The sequence below is a fragment of the Taudactylus pleione genome, unplaced genomic scaffold (genome assembly GCF_031769625.1).
Source record: "Taudactylus pleione unplaced genomic scaffold, aTauple2 ptg000296l, whole genome shotgun sequence".
NCBI classification, from domain to species: domain Eukaryota; kingdom Metazoa; phylum Chordata; class Amphibia; order Anura; family Myobatrachidae; genus Taudactylus; species Taudactylus pleione.
This window is the reverse complement of record NW_028284698.1, coordinates 7,478,253-7,491,955: the sequence shown is the minus strand read 5'-3', so window position 1 is coordinate 7,491,955 and position 13,703 is coordinate 7,478,253.

Below are 13,703 nucleotides of genomic sequence, written 5' to 3'. Positions count from 1 at the left end.
CAAGAATTCCTCTGTGGAGGATGGTGAGCCGAGGGGTTCGGGTGACTAGGGGAGTGACTAGACTAGGTCTCCTAGTTGTGGTCAAACCCAGGTTTGACTAGACCTGCCCAGAGGCGCGGAGTCTAACTCACTTGGTGGTTTTCTCCAGTGACCCCTCCAATTGGGATTTGGTTTTCAGCTGCACCAAGTGAGCAGGTCACGGCCCTCTGGACAGGTACCTGGGAATGGCAGAAGACCGGAAACTATAAAAAATGCATTAGCACTGGAGGTGAATGGAATGAATGAACTCTGGAAATAGAACTGAATGCTATAACACAGGCATGGACTGGAAACAGTTAAGTATGCAGAAAAACACAGACATATACTGCGGATTGCTAAGGCAAGAGCAGAGTGGACTCAGAGAATATATGGGAATGCTAGAAATGATTGGAGCTGATTACCAGAGACAAGACACTGAGCAAAGAACACAGACATATATTGGAGATTGCACAGACAAGAGCAGAGTGGACTCAGGGAATATATGGGAATGCTGGAAATGATTGGAGCTGATTACCAGATACAAGACACTGAGCAAAGAACACAGACAAGAGTAGAGTGGACTCAGGGAATATATGGGAATGCTGGAAATGATTGGCAGAGACAAGACACAAAGAGAAGTCAGGCATACACTAGGAGAGTGCTAAATGCAAGTGCAGATTTGCACTGACAAGACACTGGGCAGATTGACACAGATAGGTGCTGGGAAGTCCAGCTGTGAGCTAATTAATACCAGCAGGTAATCTGACACCTCAGTGACATAAGGAAGCTGCAATACTAGCAGCACATATACAAAGACACACAGACATAGAAAACAAAACAGTCTGGATACTGGGAGAGAACTACTCTCAGACTAAGAATAGCTTGGAAGCTAATACTGGAAACTGGAGAACTGTGAACAGGCTGAAGTAACTCTCTGAAAGATTAGCACAGAGCAACGCTGGTATCACTGGAACTGAGAAGAAGTTGAACAGCAACTTCCTGGAGTTCTGGAGGTGGATTTATACCCAGGGGTAGCAGATTACTGGAGCACAGCATCAGCTGACTGAATCATGCTACCATAGGTTAGGAGTACTGTCACATGAGAGGAACTGTCATGGCGGCGCAGATGATGGGAACTCCGATCTCCAGCACACACAGCCGACCATGGAAGCTCGCAAAAAGCACCTAAGGCAGAATACTCAGCCCCACATCCATCACTGCACCAGACGTCTGACCGCAAGGAAGTCAGGGGAAGCCGGCAAGGAGGTGAGAGAGGCCGATCCTAGGCTGAACCCTGACAGTACCCCCTCCTTTTAGGGTGGGCACCGAACACCCATAAAGGCTCAACTGGAACTCCTCAGAAAGACACAAAAAATATATTTGAAAAACACAGGAAACTCGAAAATCTTGCTTGAAGATACAATAAGAACTGGAAAATTTAGAAGAACAAGGTTCCCAATACCAGATGGATTCTGAGACTAATAATTGGAAGAAATAGTCAACTTGGTCCAAGAAAGGTTGGTCACCAGGAAGTCATCGATTCTTCTTCTTTTTCCGAGACTTTTTCGAACCACTTGAAGAAGAAGAAGACTTAAGTTGCAAAGTGTCTTTCATGGGAACTACCGAAATTGTTTTTTCATCGTACTCAGGATCATAGTCAGAATCTGTGTTATAATTCATCATCCTTATGCCTACTTGAGTCTTATCCTTCTGGACAGGTTGTACTGGATCTTTTTGAGAAGGACTCAAAGAAATGCATCTGAGCTTAATAGTAGAGGGTGGTACCCCAGAACTTGAGACTTTGTTGAGATGAGTATCCTCGAGAGAACTGTAAGGATAAGTTGGACCAAATTCTTTAATGACTGCCGCAGTAAAGGCTACTAAATCTGACAGCATCGGATCCTTTGAATCATAAATAGGCTCAACCCAGTCCCAAGCTTTACCTCGGAAAGATGAAATTATAAATTTTACTACATTAGCAGGCTTGATTTCAGACCATGGCGAGGATTTCATAATAGCGATGAAATGATCCACCAAGGCATAATACTGCGTTATATCTCCATCAAAAAGAATGGGCGTAGAAACATCACATGGATCCTGAGGGATACCTATAGATATAGTGGTAGCGTCATTTAGTGAACCTCTTAACTGATGGGGCACTAAAACGTTTGACTTTGACACAACACTAGAAGATTCTTCCTTGAGTAAAGAACCGGAGATCTTCCCTTGGGATACAGATTTTGAAATCCCTTTTTTAGATGTAAAACTTGAGACTTTCCTCTGGACTATGAGACTTGATTTCCCTGCCGGGGTACATAACTAGAAACCTTCTCTGGAGGTATGATGCTTGAACCCCCATCTTGGGGAGTAACACTTGGAAACCCTTGTTCTTGGGGTACAAGACTTGAGACCCCCTCCTGGGGTAAGACACTTGAACTCTTCTTTGGAAATGTAATACTCGAAATCCCCCCCTGGGGGATTGCACTTGGAATCCCAACCTGGGGTGAGACAGTTGAAGTCCCCTCCAGGGGAATAACACCACGAACACCATCTTGGGGCATTACACTGGGAACCCCGTCCTGGGGTAAAACACTTGAATTCCCCTCCTGGGGTATAACACTGGGAACCCCATCTTGGGATGAGGCACTTGAAATCCCCTCCTGGGGTATAACCCTGGGAATCCCATCTTGAGGTATGGAACTTGAGACCCTTTCTTGGGGAGTAACACTTGAAATTACGGCCTGCTCCTGGGGCATAACACTCGAAACGAAGGCCTCCCCTTGAGGCATGAAACTCGAAATGAAAGCCCTCTCCTGGGGCGTGAAACTCGAAACGATGGTCTCCTCTTGAGGCGTGTAACTCGAAACAAAGGCCCCCTCCTGGAGCATGAAACTCGAAATGAAGACCCCTCCCTGGGGTGTGAAACTTGAAATGAAAGCCCCCTCCTGGGGTACACCTGTAACCCCCTCCTGGGGTGCAAGACTTGGGACCCCCTCCTGGGGTGCAAGACTTGGGACCTCCACTCGGGGTAAGGAAGTTGAGACCCCTCCTGGGGCTACTGACTGGAGTCCCGTATTGGGAAAAACAGAATCCGGACTGGGACCGATGGAAATGGAATCCGGGCCGTGACCAATAGAAATGGAATGAGTAGTGTCCCTGACTTTAGAAGGTTGAAATATCCTCCCAATATTTCTTAGACGACGGTTGAAGCATCTTGTAGCTGGGCCCCAATCGAAAACTTGAACTTTCTTTTGCTCAGTGGACATCACCTCCTTATCTGTAACTGAAGAAACGGGAATCACTGATAGCACAGACAAGAGCAGAGTGGACTCAGGGAATATATGGGAATGCTGGAAATGATTGGCAGAGACAAGACACAAAGAGAAGTCAGGCATACACTAGGAGAGTGCTAAATGCAAGTGCAGATTTGCACTGACAAGACACAGGGCAGATTGACACAGATAGGTGCTGGGAAGTCCAGCTGTGAGCTAATTAATACCAGCAGGTAATCTGACACCTCAGTGACATAAGGAAGCTGCAATACTAGCAGCACATATACAAAGACACACAGACATAGAAAACAAAACAGTCTGGATACTGGGAGAGAACTACTCTCAGACTAAGAATAGCTTGGAAGCTAATACTGGAAACTGGAGAACTGTGAACAGGCTGAAGTAACTCTCTGAAAGATTAGCACAGAGCAACGCTGGTATCACTGGAACTGAGAAGAAGTTGAACAGCAACTTCCTGGAGTTCTGGAGGTGGATTTATACCCAGGGGTAGCAGATTACTGGAGCACAGCATCAGCTGACTGAATCATGCTACCATAGGTTAGGAGTACTGTCACATGAGAGGAACTGTCATGGCGGCGCCCATGATGGGAACTCCGATCCCCAGCACACATAGCCAACCATGGAAGCTCGCAAAAAGCACCTAAGGCAGAATACTCAGCCCCACATCCATCACTGCACCAGACGTCTGACCGCAAGGAAGTCAGGGGAAGCCGGCAAGGAGGTGAGAGAGGCCGATCCTAGGCTGAACCCTGACAAATGCCCATTACCAAAGTGCCACTTACATATTTGCCCAACACCATTTTATGCCCCACAGTAAGGCTTCTAATTACTTTAAAATTACCTGCTCGTTGCCATGGGGTTTCATGCTCATTGCCATGGGGGTTTATGCTCGTTGCCAGGGGTTACATGCTCGTTGCCAGGGGGTTTCATGCTCCTTGCCAGGGGGTTTATTCTCGTTGCCAGGGGGTACATGCTCGTTGCCATGGGGTTACATGCTCGTTGCCAGGGGGTTTCATGCTTGTTGTCAGGGGATTTATGCTCATTACCAGGGTGGTTTATGCTCCTTGCCACGGGGTTTATGCTCGTTGCCAGGGGATTTCACAGGAGATGCAGCTTTCAGCATCTTCTCCCAGCAGTGCCAGCGTTCCCGGCACTTCCGGGAACGCTGTGTGCATTGCACTCTGCTAACAGACACTAGAGGTCCAGTAGGACCTCTAGCATCTGTCTCCTCCTTGGCAGCGGCCATTTTTGGATGGCCGTTTTCAGCAGAGTCCATGCGGACGGCTAGTCCACATGGAATCTGCTGAAAACGGCCATCCAAAAATGGCCGCCGCCAAGGTGAAGACATACACTTCAGTTCCAGTAAGGATCTCTAGCATTTGTCTCCTCTGTGGCGGCGGCCATTTTTGGATGTCTGTTTTCTGAATCTGCAGCCCCCAAGCCACCGCGAGCAAGCTTTTTTCACCCCCTGCAATCCGGCACCCGGTGCACGTGCACCTCTAGCCCCCCCCTAGTTGCGGCCCTGACATTGGGATGGGGGGTCAGTAATGGTTGAGAACATTGAGTTGGAGAATGGGCAAACACTGTGATGGCAGCACTGACCTGCTGCTGTTCCATTTCTGCCTGGCCTTGCACACTTGCTGCAGCCTCCTGAGCAGCCCTTCAGCACCAGCTGCTGCTGCTGGGATCTGGGAGTGTGCCCGTGGCTGCTTTTCCCTGGCGGTGCGATGCATGCAGCCCATATTAGTGGGAGGGGAAGGACTGATGCTGTGCCCAGCACAGGCATCAGGAAGCCACAGTCAGTGAGTGGCTAAGCTATGAGGATAGAAGGCGGAGCCTCTCCCCAGCTCTGCCTCAGCTCAGGGGCAGACACAATTTGCTGCCTGGCTGCCATTCAGGTTGACAGCACAGGCTCAGCAGGCACAGCGGAGAGGGGAGGAAGGGTTGTGGCAGCTAAGGGTAACAAGATTGGCTGTGCCGCTGGTGGTGGTGTGGAGCCGCTTAGCCAGACAGGCTCAGCCCACTTCCTGGTTGTCGTGTCATTTAACAGCATGTAAGGTTCAGTGCAGCAGGAGGATATGAGAGGGGAGGAAGGGGGAGGGTCAGGAGAGGGAACAGCAAGGGGTGGGAATATGTATAAAGAGCCGCGCAGGCTCAGCTGCACTTCTCTGCAGCAGGCTGCTGCTGTCTGTCATATAGTTTGACAGGTGCAGCAGCAGCAGCAACAGCGGACTCAGAAGCAGCTACAGGGAGAGCGCCTCTCCAGCCTGGCGCCTCCCTGCAGTGCAGGGTCTGCTGAGCGGGTAGCGCCGGCCCTGGTTACACAATAGTAGTAAATGTGAAAGATGCATTAATCTAAACTTACTCAGTATAATGAAATGAAGTGTCATGTACACAACAGATAATTGTGTATTGACAGTGTTGTAAACAATTACAAGCCGCATGTCTGTATAAAAATTTTATGTTATACTGTACAATTTGCAAACGTGTAAACATTTGTTGTGTCCCATATTGAAAATCCAGTAAGGCTCCAATGAGGCTCTTCTTTCCTGCAGAAGCCCAAATGGTAATGACAAAGAGGAAATCTGAAACCATGGTTGTGACCTGATATAATATAGCTGCAAGGGTTGGGTATGTAATATCGCCAGATGTCAGGCTGGCGGCTGAAATCCTGACACCGGGAAGGCCGGCAGATAAAGATCCCGACAGGGGAGGTAAGTAGGCTCTCCCCCCCTAGTGCCTAACCCTAACCTCCCCCCAGGGGTGCCTAAACCTAACCACCCCTCCCCACACCCTAATCCTCTTGGGGTGGTGCCTAACCTTAACCCTATCAGGGGGGTGCCTTACCCTAAGTCTCCCTGGGAGTCCCTAAACCTAACTCTTCCCCTCCGCACGCGGCTATGAGCTCCCGATGCCCGGATTACCTTACGTTCGATATTCGGGATTTCAGCGTTCGGCTAATGATATGCGTAGAGATTTCGACGCCTATCTTTAGTCCCCTGCTGGGCTTTCACAGTCGGGAAGTCGGCAGTCGGCATTTAGCTGCAATACTAATGAGTGACGATCCATCATCTGGTGGGGTCGGTCAGAAGCAGCGAAATAGTGCTACTGGCATCATTATCATGTATCTGTGCATCAGTCCCACTAACAAGCATGAGACCAACTTCTAACGTGGCCTAATGATTCTAGCTGTATCAGGTTCTACTAGGCAATAGCGCGTGTTTGTATGGCAGCGCAAATCATAATAACTGAGATAATCAGATATATAAATGTCTCCTGTGGGTTGACCTGTTCTATTTCCCTGCCATTTTATATGTATTTAGTAGTATTTATGTGAATATGTGTAGATAATATTCTGTTAGACAGCTTGGTAACCACAGATTCCTATAGAACAGCACCACATGTAACTACACATATTATAATAAATTGTAGAAAGCTTCCTGTCTTTTTCTGTACAGCAAGTATCTAAATAATGCATCACTCAGCAGGAAATGTTCTGGAAAACATTTATTGTGTTTGTTCTTACAATTCTTCATATTTTATATTACAATCCATTCAATTTTATATCAATTTATTTTATGTACAAGGGTGGTTCAGTAAATAAGGTAACCTCTCATTGTGTAAGTTTATTCAACTCGTACATATACGTATAATCAATAGTATGGCCTTGGTACAGATTATTTTTCCACCTAGGCCCCATACTTGTCTAAGCATTTATTCCAACAGTATACCAAAGTATCTATCCGGCATACTGTAGAAGAAATCAGTATGAAGCCAGGACATGATGAATTGCTGAACTTCACCATTAGTTCCGAATTACATTCCACCTAGGTGCTCCTTCAATGGTCCAAAGAGATGGAAATGACTCAGTGCCGGGTCAGGGCTGTAGGGCGGATAGTCCAGTACCTCTCAATGGTAGCACCATAAGAACTCAGATGTGCGGTTGGGAGAGTGTGGCCATCATCAGAGGTAGTGCACCAAACCCAAACCTGTTTCCATGACATGGCATTATCATCATATACCTCAACAAGTTGGTGATGAATTTCAGCTGCTGATATGCCCTTTAGACACACAAATCTGATTACACTATGCACCTCAATGTTTGACCATATTTCCGCCAGCCCTGCCATCTTACAACTGATGTTGGGACAGTATAACTGTTACGGTCTCCTAGGACTCACCGTGTAAGACCTCTAGAATCACACAGATGAGGTCTTCACCAATAACAGCCACCCGCTGTTCCCTTAGAACTGGACACATTCACCGGTACTTAGGTGGCCGCCTGGACTTAACTCAAGATAGTAGAGGCTTACATGGTTATCCTAGGGCCACAAGATATTATGCGCCTGTTGAATCTCAGGAAAGGGTGAGATATACAAGGAGGAGTAGACAGGGTGCGGCTTAAAGAGTTGATAAATATAATATAATGACATATGAAGCACAGTGTAACGGCCATGAGGGGAAGCAGTGGTCTACCTGCTCTGGCCTGGCAGGAAATTAGAATGAAATAGAAAACATTACACACATGAGAGGTTATGTTACCTTACTTATTGAACCATCCTCGTATTACAATCCATTCACTTTTATATCAATTTATTTTATTTATATCCGGCCTCCAAACCACCCCTTCCAGCCGGCCAGCACACACCTCTGATGTTATTATCGATTGTCTATTAAATATATACTAAAACCTAAATATTAAAATATAAAAGTAAATAAATAGGAATAAAAGTAAATAAGCTAAAACATATAAATAATATTTTTCTATATATAAAACAACATATTTTATAAAATATATAAAATCTTATTCATAAAATATAAAAATTCTTAGTCTTCTACAATCTTCAATCTTCTATAAACTTCATCTACATGGTCTTCGATGTGCTGTATAATTACAAATGAATATCAGATTAGTATACCTATTACACATGTGTACTCTAGTAACATGTACAACTAGATACTGTATAACATTATATACATCTTTATTTACATTTGTGTTTATTCCCTGTTACTCACCAACAGCTGACAGCATGAAGTAATATAGCCGGGTTATATACCAGAGTGTAATATTACACCCCTACAGAGCATATGCTGCCTTATGACATCTCTTCTTGCACTAATGTGCACACTTATACAGTAAGCACCTGGATCTGTATATCTAGGGGTGGTGCAACATCTTGGTGGGAGAAGTTGGGATAATCAGTGTCTGTAGCTAAATATTGGGGGCTGCACTTGCAGGATGTGATATGTAACTGAGACTGAAGGGAAGGAGATTGGGCATGTATAGGGGCATTCTCTGGTTAGTGGGTGGTCGCAGAGGCTCTTCTCTACTAAAGGATCTTAGAAGGTGTCTGTAATTGGGAGTTGGTCTAACGCTATACTATCAGTAGGACGCTTTTGTATCACCCAGACATCTCTCATATGAATGCCTGTCTAGGTGCACATATACACTTTGTAATAAAAGCACTGACATATAAAAGGGACACATGCAGTAAGAACAGTCCACATCCCTCCCAGTCATTATTAATATATGACTGGTGATGCTTGTTTTAGGAGAAGGCGTAATATGGGAAACTAATGAATAGGGTGATGGTGTAATAATAGGAGGCCGGAATGTAACGTGAGGCTTTTATTCTTTCCATCATCTACATTTCCATGTGCACCCACAATCCATCCAATACAGCTTTATCTCCATTTTGTGGACAGTTACCAAAGGTATAACATGGGCTTCCCCTGTGCATGTCCTAATACGCACATTTAATAAACAGAACACACATTGAATGTCATCATATGTTGCAGTTAGTAAATGACACTTAGCACCTTTGTGAGCTTTCAGCGCTTTTTTTTCATAAGAAAATCTTGTTAATTATTAAGGCATGGGGGCTGATTTACTAACATACATGTGATGTAGTCCATAGCAACTAAGTAATTTCTATCATACTGTACATCTACTCTCCACTAGACTGATGAACGGTAATATCTGTTGTTGTAGCACATTGTCATATTTATATTATTCCATGACTGTCCAACACCCAGCCCACAAGGGGTCCTCAGAGCAGGGTTGCCGATATTCTGTCTGCCCCTTCCGGGAGGGAGCAGCCAGATCAGCATAGCAGGGGGCGTGGGCAACACAAGGGGGCGGGGCGGACAGATTACCGTTATTTGCAGGTGGAGCGGGGTGCGGCCAAGCAATCGCATAATTTTGTCCCTGCCCCCACTACACAATGCTGAGATTACCGCCATGACAAAGCAGGGACGGGGCCAAAATAATGCAATTCAGCATGAATCACGTCCCCGCCCCACCCTTGTTGCAGGGGTTTCTCTAGTTACTGCAGGGGGAGATGGATGGGTCGGCGGCCACCAGCAGGCCCGCCAAGAGCCGTGGCGGGCCCCGGTAATAGGGGGCGTGGCCTAATAGCGGGAGACGTGGCCACGCCCCCTTGCCGATAGAAAAAAAAAAGATTTGCAGGCTGCGCGCTGGGGAGGGGGGCGCTCTGAGCCCCCTCAGCCCAGCGCAAAGCCAGGGGGGGCGCAATCAGTGTGATCGCTCCCCCACACAGGCATAGGAGACTGCTGTGGCTGCTGCTCAGCGGCCACAAGCAGTCTCCAACTGCAGCTCAGCACACGCTGTGTGCTGGGCTGCTGTGAGGGGGGGGGCGGCGCCGGACCCGGGCCCCCACCAGGCCCCTCAGAAAGCCCGGGCCCGGGTAATCTGTACCCTCTCCCCCCCCTCTCGGTGCCCCTGGCCACCAGGAGGCTTTCCTGCCCTTCCGGGGGGCCGGGAGCGGCACCTTATGCTCCCGGTCAAATCGGCAGGGTAGGTAAGTATGTCATAGAGCCTGCAGAGTAATTAGAGGAAAAGGCCTCTAATCATAATGTAACCATCCAAAGAATAAGAACGTGCACCATCATCCTCTTTTTGCTATATAGGACTTCATGTCAGCATGGTAGCACCTTTAAAATTAGAGTGTGCAGTCCAGTCCCCCCTTCACTTGTATTTGTGTATATAAAGAAGATAGCTATTTCCTTCTGCTAGGTACCAGCATCCCTCCTATCTGTTCTTAGGTGTTTATAACCAGCACAGGTTCCTGCATTGCTGTCTACATATTAGGGGGCATTATATAGATATACAATAATAATCTGTAACTAGAAAATATAAATGAGGTTTTGGTAAATGACTGATAATGAAAGCAGGGGATTGGGTGCCGGTATACCAAACCATTTGGAGCAATGCTGGAGGATGGGAAATAAATAAAACAAAGGGACATTACTGTGTACAAACGCTGAACCCTTCTGTAGATAAGAACATGTATTAGTTCTGTGCGGTACTGTATGTGTAGCTGAGTATATAAGGCTGTGTTTTATGACACTTATATCTGATAATGTTAGGAAAACATATGTCTGTGACTGCAGGAAAATGTAACAAGTCCCTCTTGGAACATTTTTAAACATTAGTGTTTCCTATGTGATATGGGCGCTGTCATTGTATGACTTCCTTCATTCATACACATAAGCCTAAAATATGTCCCATCATATAAAAGCTGGTGAACAGGGTGTAGCACAGTACTTTATAGAAAAGTTGGTGGAGAAATAGTGGCATGTGAGGGACAAGATCATGGGCATGTTAGAGACAAGCTGGTGGGTAGGGGCTGGCATGTGAAATAAAGCTGGTGAGCAGGGAGTGGCATGTGATAGAATAGATGGAAATGTGTATGATGTCAGTGGTTTTTCTTTATTTTACTTGTTATTTATTATAAAGCCCTCAGATACCAGTTTAGAAACAAAACAGTAAAGTAGCAATGACCAGCTGACAGTGGGGTCACACTAACCCCAGAGATCTTACTTTTCTAGACACATGTCAGGACCACCAAGTGACATGTAAGAGAAAAGCTGGTGGGTAATAGGTGACATGTGAGAGAAAATCTGGTGGGAATGGGGCGGAATGCGAGAGAATAGGGGTGTGAGATAAAAGCTCATAGGTGGCATATGATAGAAAAGACTGTGGGGCATGAGAGGTAGGAGCTGGTGAGCAGGGTTTGGAATGTGAGAGAAGTTGGTGGGAAGGGTTGGCATGTTATAGAAAACTTGCCAGTCAGGAGACATTTGGGAGCAAAGTTATTGGGTAGGATGTGCATATGATAGAAAACCTGGTGGGCTGATTGTGGTATGTCAGAATAGATAGAAATGTACATATTTATCGTCATTTGTTTTGCTTTAGTTAACTTGTTTTTTTATAATAAAGCCTCCAACCACAGAGCATTTGTGTGGCCAGCCACCATTTTAGAAGCAAAACAACAGTAAAGAAATAGTACCCAGCAGAAAAGAGGGTCTTGTGTGCAAAAAGCTCTTGTGCAGGAGTGTTATTTGTGAGATAGAGACTGAGCATATATGAAGCTGGTATAATGTCAGGCAGAGCATGATACCTGTTGTAGTCTTGGTATCAATACTATATACATATATAAGTTTGTAATAGAATCAGAGCAGAGTGTGGTCCCTGTAATGTGCTGGGTATAAGATACTGTATATAAATAAGGCTGGCATAGAATCAGGGCAGTGTGTGATCCCTATAATATACTAAGTATGTACAGTATACTATACAGGATTTAGTCATAATGCCGGCTATCGGGATGCCGACACTCAGTCAGAATCCTGACCAGTGGCATCCCAACTGTAAGTAGTGGGATTAGGCACTAGGGTGGGAGGGTTAGGCACAAGGGGAGGTTAGGTTTAGGGTGCAGCGAGGAAGGGTTAGGGGCAGGGTTAGAGGTTAAGGCAGGGGTACTTACTTTTAGGCATTGGGATTGTAATCCAGTCGGAATGCCAGCATCAGGTTTCTGACTGCCGGCATCCCATACCCAACCTATACTATACATATATGGGGCTGGATTATTGTCAGCATAAAGTGTGGTATGTATAATGTACTTGTGTCAGTACTGTATATATCAGGCTGGCAAAGTATCAGGACAATGTATGGTTTGTGTAATTTACATTGTGTGACATTTGTGAGAACTTCTGTTGGGCATGGTATGCCAAGGGTGAGAAAACTTGGAAGGCAAGGTTGGCATATGGGATAAACGCTGGTGGGCAGAGGGTGACATGGGAGATGAGATATGGTGGCTGTGGGAGCATGTGAGAGAACAGCTGGTAGGGAGTGTGTGGCATGTGACAGAAATCTGGTGAGCATGGGGGCATGTGAGGGAAATGTTGGTGACCAGGGGGATATGATCAAAAAGATGGTGGGCAGGGCATGGAATGTGAGATAGAAGCTGGTAGGCAAAGGGTGGCATATGATGGAAAAGTTGGTGAGCAGAGAATGGCTTGTGATTGAATAGATACAGGGATAGGGCTGGTACGGAAGGTGTTGGGCACACCCTGGTCCTACTATAGTATAGTGATCAATTATCCTGCCCACTATGTCAATAAGTAAGGGTGTGTAGAGCTAGAGGAATAAGAGAGAGACACCTCAAATTCCTGACTCACCATGCTGTGATCCAGCAGTAAACAAGGAATGTAACTCAGGCCTCACTGACGGGCGCAGCACTGACACGGGAGAAGAGGATCCCTGCCTTGTACACCAGCCTTGGATTGCTGTAAAAGAAAGGAAGGGCAGTTCTGTGAGAGCACCACCATTCATTTCCCTGATCAAACTATACTCACCAAGTAATGAGTTCATCTGACGACCTCGGTGGAATCCTTGCTCCTACTCTTCATGGACATGACGGTGTTCTACTAGCAGGCTCTCACTGATGTTACCAGATGATCTGTGGGCAGAACACACCTTATTACTTATCCTGTCCCTATTCTATCTTTGGTGATACACTCTACAACTATTTACATTCAACCCTGGCTGTTACACTGACATACAATAACCCAATCATCCACTGCACTGATCAGTTACATTTGGGGTACATACCATCTAGAGTACATTACTAGCGTCTTTCATGAGCACTGTTATAAATTCTCCAGCGTTTGTTCCCCCTGGATCAGGCACCATAAGGCCCCGTGAAACAACTTGCTTGGTTCTCTTCTTCTTCTAGGAGTCCGTCCTCTGCTAACATCCCTGACAGGCCTCTTCTCTTCTCCTCACCCCCTGCCCTCAATTTTCCCCATTTTATTATATCTCTTATGCTTAACTCAAGCTGTATGTTTGTTTAGGTAATAATCTCAAGACTGCTATTGTTTCTCCATTTAGGCCCTCATTCAGAGCCGGACGCTCTGAGCAGAGCGCTCGCTCTGAATGAGGGCCGTCCTCCATAAAAATGGAGCGTCCTCCTGGACGCTCGTATAGCTGTGGGTCACCACCCACAGCCTATACGAGCGTGCAGGTTGATGGTCGCGATGGTCTTGACCACCGCCACTGCGAGCCGGAGCCTGCGGTTGAGTTTCTCAACC